The following is a 6,709-nucleotide window of genomic DNA, read 5'->3' as shown; positions in this document are numbered from 1 at the left end:
AATGGTGACCAGTAATAGATAACATTCTTTTAAATGCATAGTTCAGCTGGCAAGAAAACCAGTGGAGTCTCCGGGTGCCAGCGAGGTAAGCTGAACGGAGAGCCAAAGATGCAGGTGGAGGGCCGAAGCTGTAGCTGCCCTGTGGGTTTGACTGGGTTTACCCCGAAGCTTGGGTGTTTGAGACCAAAGGAGGACATGAGGCGAGGCCTTGGGGCACACAAGGCAGAGTGGGTACTGAAGTAACTTACAAATTCAGAGATTTCAGAAGTATGTAGGTACAGGGAAAGGGGGTGGACTAGCGAAAAATCTCACGCAGAAAGCTTGTCTGTCCTTTGGGCTCTGATGGGGAAAGATTTACCCCGATGATTCATGAGCCCTGGCCAGCATCCCGTGTGACTCAGAATTTGGAATTTCCCCTATTCCTGTCCCAGTCTTAAAACTAACCAGTCAATATAGAAATTTCCCTGTCTTTGAAACAAATGACAGAAGCAAACAAAATACATTTTGGAGGGAGACACCCTCAACCCACATTTGTCAGGCTTCTGACATACAAACCAACATGACTTCATAATCCCAAACTGCGCAACATGAAGGACCAATCCACAGCAAGAGAGTCAACAGACACGAGCAAAATAACGTCCAGGATTTTAGGGTCGTAGAAACACAAAATTCTATAAAAATAACTACCTTCACAAATGATTAAAAGCAAAAACTTAAAACCACATGAGAGCAAGGCACAAAGCCAGATAACTGGTCTCTTTGGAAAGGGGAACACACAGAAATACAGGCATTGCAACGTGAACATCAAAATGCTGAGTGGAAAGCCCAACGGTAGGCGATACTCAGCTGCAGAGAAAGTGAACAGAGTAGAGCAAAGCAGATTCCTAGGAGTCAGTCTACAGAGAATCATCTAGATTAAAACGAGAAGAGCGAGCAGTTCCTAAAAGACTAGAGGAAGACAAGTAAATATTCAAAGAAAACCTGGCTCGGATTTGACAAGACATGAGCTCACAGATTCAGGCAGCACAGCATATGCCCGGGTGGATAAGCGGTGAATTCGCATCTTAGATACACACCTGTCGAGAGCTGGCTAAGCTGCTCCGCCCCCGCGTTGTCTGGCCTAGCGGTCTGCGGGGACCCGACCCTGACGCTGGCCCCCTGATTGCAGCCACAAGGTCGCCAGCAGATGTGCGGTCCCCATGTGGCTTCTCCCACATCTTGCGAGTTGCAGACTCCCCTGCTCGCCAGCGCCTGTCGGCCTGACGTGCTCCTTAGCCAAGACCCCTGTGGCGCTTACCTAAACCCTGCTTTTTTCTGGTTTGCATTGACCAGCGTGGTCCTAGCAGATGGACCCTAATAAAGTCACGTGCCCCAGGTCCAGTCTCTGCTTTCGGCCTTGCCGTCGCATGTGGCCCCTCCAGGCCTGCTGTGTACTCCTCCCCCACCCCGGGGCCCTGTGACTAATAAACGTCTCTGTTTCCATTTCTCCTGTGGCCTGCTGTCGAACCTGCTGACCACCTTAACAAGTGTTAGTTTAATAAAGTCATAACAACTGGCCACAGGAACAGGCCATCCCCTCTGGGGGGCCCACGCTTGCTGGCCTCCGTGGGTGCTGGCTTTGCTCTGCGGCTACTGATCATGCAGAGTGCTGCTCCTTTCCATCCCAAAGTGCGAGCTGGGAAAGAAGCAACCAGAGTCCTCCTGGACCTGGGAGGATGGCCACGGGGGCTGCTTTGAGATGCTGCGGGTCTGCCTTTCACCTGTTAACGCCCCGCAGAGGGCTAGTTCCCCCAGCAGGTGTTGGATTTCGAGCGAGCTTCCCCACTCTGAGCACCCGCCCGGCCGAGACTCTGAGGACCTGTTGCATGGGGTAATGGCCAGGACAGGAGTGGCGACCCTGCCGGACCCCATGTGCCCTTAGAGGCCAGAGAGACTCCCCTTCCCTGCGAGCTGTGCTCACAAGTGGCCCTGGGACTCCCAGTCCTGCCTGGCACCATAAGGGCCCTCGCGCTCGGGGAAGGCATAGCTCCCTGCAAAGGCAGATGCAGCGGGGCCTGCGCTCCCTCTGTTGCTGTACACTTTGTCCCTTGACCCCGTGGGATATTGTGGATCCCACCCTTGGCACATGGTCGCACAGGATCTAGTGGCCTAATGTCAGTGGTCCAAGCGCCACCTACAAGGCCCGAGCAAGTTAGCAACCTCCTTGCTAAAGTCAAAGATCACAGACGTGGCCCTGGGCTGGTCACCCTGCAGAGTGCCGACGCGTCAGGACTGGGGGCCTGGGGGTCCGCCTGTCACTGTCATGTTGCTGCAAGTCACTCCTACCCTAGGGAGGCCGACTGGGACACCCCGGAGAGGGAAGTGGCCACGGGGGGACATCCACTGCAGATCTTTCCAGTAAGAGTCTGTAAGGTCAGATGGGGGATGGTAGAGAATCAGAAACTGGAGACTATCGCGTGTTTGAAAGCTGCTAAGAGAGTCAATCTTTAAAGTTCTCATCACAAGGGGGGAAATGTGGCAAATGTGAGATGATGTTAACTATACTTCCTGTGATCATTTTACAATATGCGCATCTATAGAGTCGTGTTGTACACCTGAAATCAATGTCATGTTACATGTCACATATCTCAATAAATAAATGAAAAAAGAACCCAAAACTCGAAATTTTATGCGTCTCAAGACTCGCCATGTTCTAAAAGCCTTTGTGCAACGGGGGGGTTAGGAGGGCCAGCCGGCTCTGACCTGCTGCCCGCCCCAGGAGATGTGGCCAGGGGTCCACCGTGCCTAACCGTTCACGGGGACCCAGGGACCCAGGGCTACTGCCGCAGACGCAGGTGCGCCCTGTACCCGCCTGAGATGAACCGGTGACAGCTCAGACTCCAAATCAACCACACCCACCCCTGCCTTCGCCCCAGGGAGGCCTGTGAGCTGGTCAAATGCAGATGGCTCCTCGGTTGTGGCTCCCACTCTAATGGGGTGCAGCCTGTGTCGCAGGATTGCTGGTGGAGCGCCCCTCCTGAGCCTAACCCCAGCTCCGGAGCCCAGCTGGAGCAAAATCAGCCCCGCGCACAACCACAGACAGCTGAGCACCGGGTGCCCCTTCAGAATACAAGACTGTCTACCTGGTGGATTTGGGGGAGAGGTGGCGCATCTTGGGCCTCCAGCCAGAACTTCTGTGCACATTGGGACATCCCGTTCACCTAGCACCGGCCTGAGGGAGACACAGGAGGTGAGAAAGCAGGTGGCATGGGCAGGTGGGTGGGCGGATGGAAGGACGATGACCCCGTCACGAGTCGTCTGAGGCAGCTGGTGACCAATTCTTGAAGCCGTGCGTGGCCTGCACATATTCCCTTCTTCCTGGGCTCCGAGGCAGCCCCTGTAGGTGGGCCATTTTCCCGCCAAGGGGCCAGGTGGGCAAGATCCACCTGCACTGATTCTGCGCCTCAGAATTCCGGTGTCTGAATGGGACTCTGTAGGGCGGGGGGGATGTTTTTCAGAAGAGCTCCCTCCTGCACCATCTGGGACTCGGGCCCTGGTACAATCAGGTCTGCTGCGTTTTCTGAATGCAGTTAGGATGCCAAGTTACAAGCCTGCAGCTTCTGAGGCTCCTTGCATTGATTGGTAAATTGGGCCCAAGAATTTGCCAGCTGAGGTTGTCAGCCCGCTCTGACACTGAGAACAGACCTCAGAGGAGGACTCGGTCTGACAGATTCTTGCCCTTCGTAGGACTCCAGAGCTATGCTATGCCCTGGGCCTATAGCCCATATGTAAGACCCCCAGAGAACCCAGGAGCTTGTCTATGGTTTGTTCCTCCCATCAAATACTTATCAAGAACTACCAAGTTCACAGATCTGGAACTAGAACAGGGTCTAAGGTCTGGCTTTAAAGAGCTCACTGTATAGTTGCGTGGGAGGTGTGGGTAGGTGAGCGGGAAGTGAAGCAGATGCTGAAATTATATTTAGGAGTCGCAGCCATTGTCATTGAGAGGAGGAAGGCATTTTTGTAGGTGGAACGAGAAGAGAGTACCAGGGAAATAAAGCAGCACGAGCAAGGGCACGGCGGTCCCGACGGCTTGCCTTACTTGGCAACGGTTGAACCAGCTGTGGTTTATTTTAGGGACAGCAAAGTGCTCAGATCTGAAGTAAGCATCTGGATGAAGATTTGCACACACGGATACCCATGTCATTCCCAGCCAGATCAGAATACGGAACTTCTCCAGTGGGGCCCATGCCCACCCAGACCCTTCTCCCAGGTGACCCCTCTTATGATATCAACCACCACAGATGAGTCTGTCGTTGGCCTTACGAGCAGGGAGGCATTCGGTGTCTCGCTTCTCATACTCACTATTATGTCTGTTTGTGTCTGCCAACAGGAAGACTTCTCTTTCTCATTGCTGTGTACAATTCCCTCACATGAATATGCCACAGGTTGTTGGTGTCTATTCTTTTTTTTTCTTTCTTTTTAAGAGAAAGAGAGTGGGGCGGGGGAAGGGCAGAGCGGGAGGGAGAGAGAGAATCTTAAGCAGACTCCACACCCAGTGTGCAGCCCAACGTGGGGGCTCGATCTCATGACCCTGAGATCATGACCTGAGCCAAAATCAAGAGTTGGATGCTTAACCGATGGAGTCACTGAGGTGCCCCCCCACCTGCTTTTTTTAAAGTAGGCTCCACTCCCAGCATGGAGCCCAATGTGGGGCTTGAACTCACGATGCTGGGATCATGACCTGAGCCGAGATCAAGTGTCAGACGCCCAACCAACGGAGCCACCCAGGCGCCCCATCTCTGTGTCTAGCCCATGTCCATGAACATTTGGCTCGTTTCCAGTTTTTGTCTGTTACCAATAACGCAGCCATAAACTTCTTGTGTAGGAGCACTCGTTTCTCTTCAGCGGATACTGTGTGGCCAGAGTTCAGCGCAGCTGTTCTCCACCAGGGCTGACCTTGCCCCTCGGGTGACGTTTGGCCATGTTGGGTGACAGTTTTGGTCATCTCAACTGCGGGGGAGCAGTGGTGTGTTACTGGCATCTACTGGGCAGAGACAAGGGGCGCGGAACATCCCACAGTGCATGGCCACCAACGAGAACTGTTCAGCTTGAAATGTCCACAGATGCCAAAGAACTAGGCTGAGGTCCGATTTTGGAGTCCTGATACGCCGTACTCAGGTTTCTGTCCAGCCCGTCCCGGGGAGCCACGGAGGGCTCTGGAATGGTGAGGTTCCCCTCAATGAGGGCAATTTCAGGACAGACACCACCTGGCTCACACCGTTAGCTGATGTCAGCCTGGGGGACGGACCCTGCCGTCCTGCTGCTGACCGCCCGCTGCAGGGCGCGCTGCACATCCTGATTCCGCAGCGTGTAGATGGTGGGGTAGAGCAGTGGTGTGAAGCTGATGTAGATGAGCGAGACCAGCTTGTCCTCCTTAAGGGAGCGGCCACTCAGGGGCCTGGCGTACATGGCTGTGGCGCAGCCGTAGTGAAGCACAGCCACCGTGAGGTGCGACGCCATGGTGTTGAAGGCCTTGTGGCGGCCTGCAGACCCCCTGGCGCCCAGGATGACCACCAGCACCCTGATGTAGGACAGCAGGATCAGGGCCAGGGGCAGCACCAGCAGCAACAGGCAAGCTGCCAGCAGGACCTGCTCCTGCAGCTGGTGGTTCCCACAGGCCAGCACCAACACCGCCGGGAGGTCACAGAAGACGTGGTCGACTGAGGCCCCCTGGCAGAAGGGCAGCTGGAAAATGGCCATGGTGAGCCCCAAGGCCAGGACAGAGCCCCCAGCACAGCAGGAGGCGAGAAGGTACCAGCAGAGCCCCGTGGTCATGAGCTGGGGGTAGTAGAGGGGGCGGCAGATGGCCAGGTAGCGGTCCAGGGCCATAGCGGCCAGCAGCAGGCCCTCAGAGCCGCCCAGGGCCACAAAGAGGCCCATTTGGGCAGCGCAGGTGGATCGGGCCACCACTTGGCCCCCCGGCGGCAGCAGGAAGCCGGCGAGCATGTGCGGGGTCAGCACCAGCGTGTAGGCCACCTCCACAGTGGACAAGTGCCCCCAGAAAGAAGTACATGGGAGTGTGCAGGGCAGGGTCCACGACAGCCAGGCCCAGGATGAGCAGGTTTCCGGCCAGCGTGGCCAGATAGAGCGGCAGGAGGAAGGCGAAAAACAGCTGCTGCAGCCCGTGGGGCCACCCGGAGAATCCCAGGATCATGAACTCCTGCGGGGTGGTCCAGCTGGACTCGGGCCAGGGGCTCATGTCGGGACCTGTGGGAGGACAGGTGCATGGGCCAGAGAGGAGGGTCGCGGTGACACATGCCTCCCAGAAAACAGATGGTCCCCACACCCCCTCCACCGGGGACACCGGCCTTTCTCCCCAAGCCAGCGCTCTCTGCCCCTTGTTGTCCCCAGCCCAGTGTCCCCCAGGAATTCAGAAGCCTGGAGCCACCCCCTGCTCTCCCTCTGGCCTCCATGCTCCATGCTCTTCCAGGCACCCAGGTGTCTCTGCACACCTGTCCACCCAGCCCCAGGGTTTGGCCAGCATTCTGAGCCCGCAGCCCCTGCACCCGAGGGGCCAGCCTTCAGGGAGGAAGGTGGGGATGGACACCTGAGTGGACAGTGGCCTGAGGGGTCAGATTTCTGAAGGGACAGGCTTTCCCGAGCGGCTGGTTCCGGGGTATGGAGATGGTTGTTCCTGGGACAGAGTCCCGGGTGAGGGGCTGGAGCA

General features: G+C 56.2%; 1 pseudogene; it reads right to left on the bottom strand.

Moving 5' to 3' along the window:
• Positions 1-4,643: 4,643 nt before the first annotated feature.
• On the bottom strand, positions 4,644-6,241 carry LOC114197429 (olfactory receptor 10AC1-like; annotated as a pseudogene).
• Positions 6,242-6,709: the final 468 nt, after the last annotated feature.

The sequence above is a fragment of the Eumetopias jubatus genome, unplaced genomic scaffold (assembly GCF_037043125.1).
Source record: "Eumetopias jubatus isolate StellerSeaLion01/CBP00866 unplaced genomic scaffold, mEumJub1_p1.0 scaffold_12, whole genome shotgun sequence".
Lineage (NCBI taxonomy): Eukaryota > Metazoa > Chordata > Mammalia > Carnivora > Otariidae > Eumetopias > Eumetopias jubatus.
The sequence above is the reverse complement of the archived record's forward strand: the minus strand, read 5'-3'. Positions and strand labels throughout refer to the sequence as shown.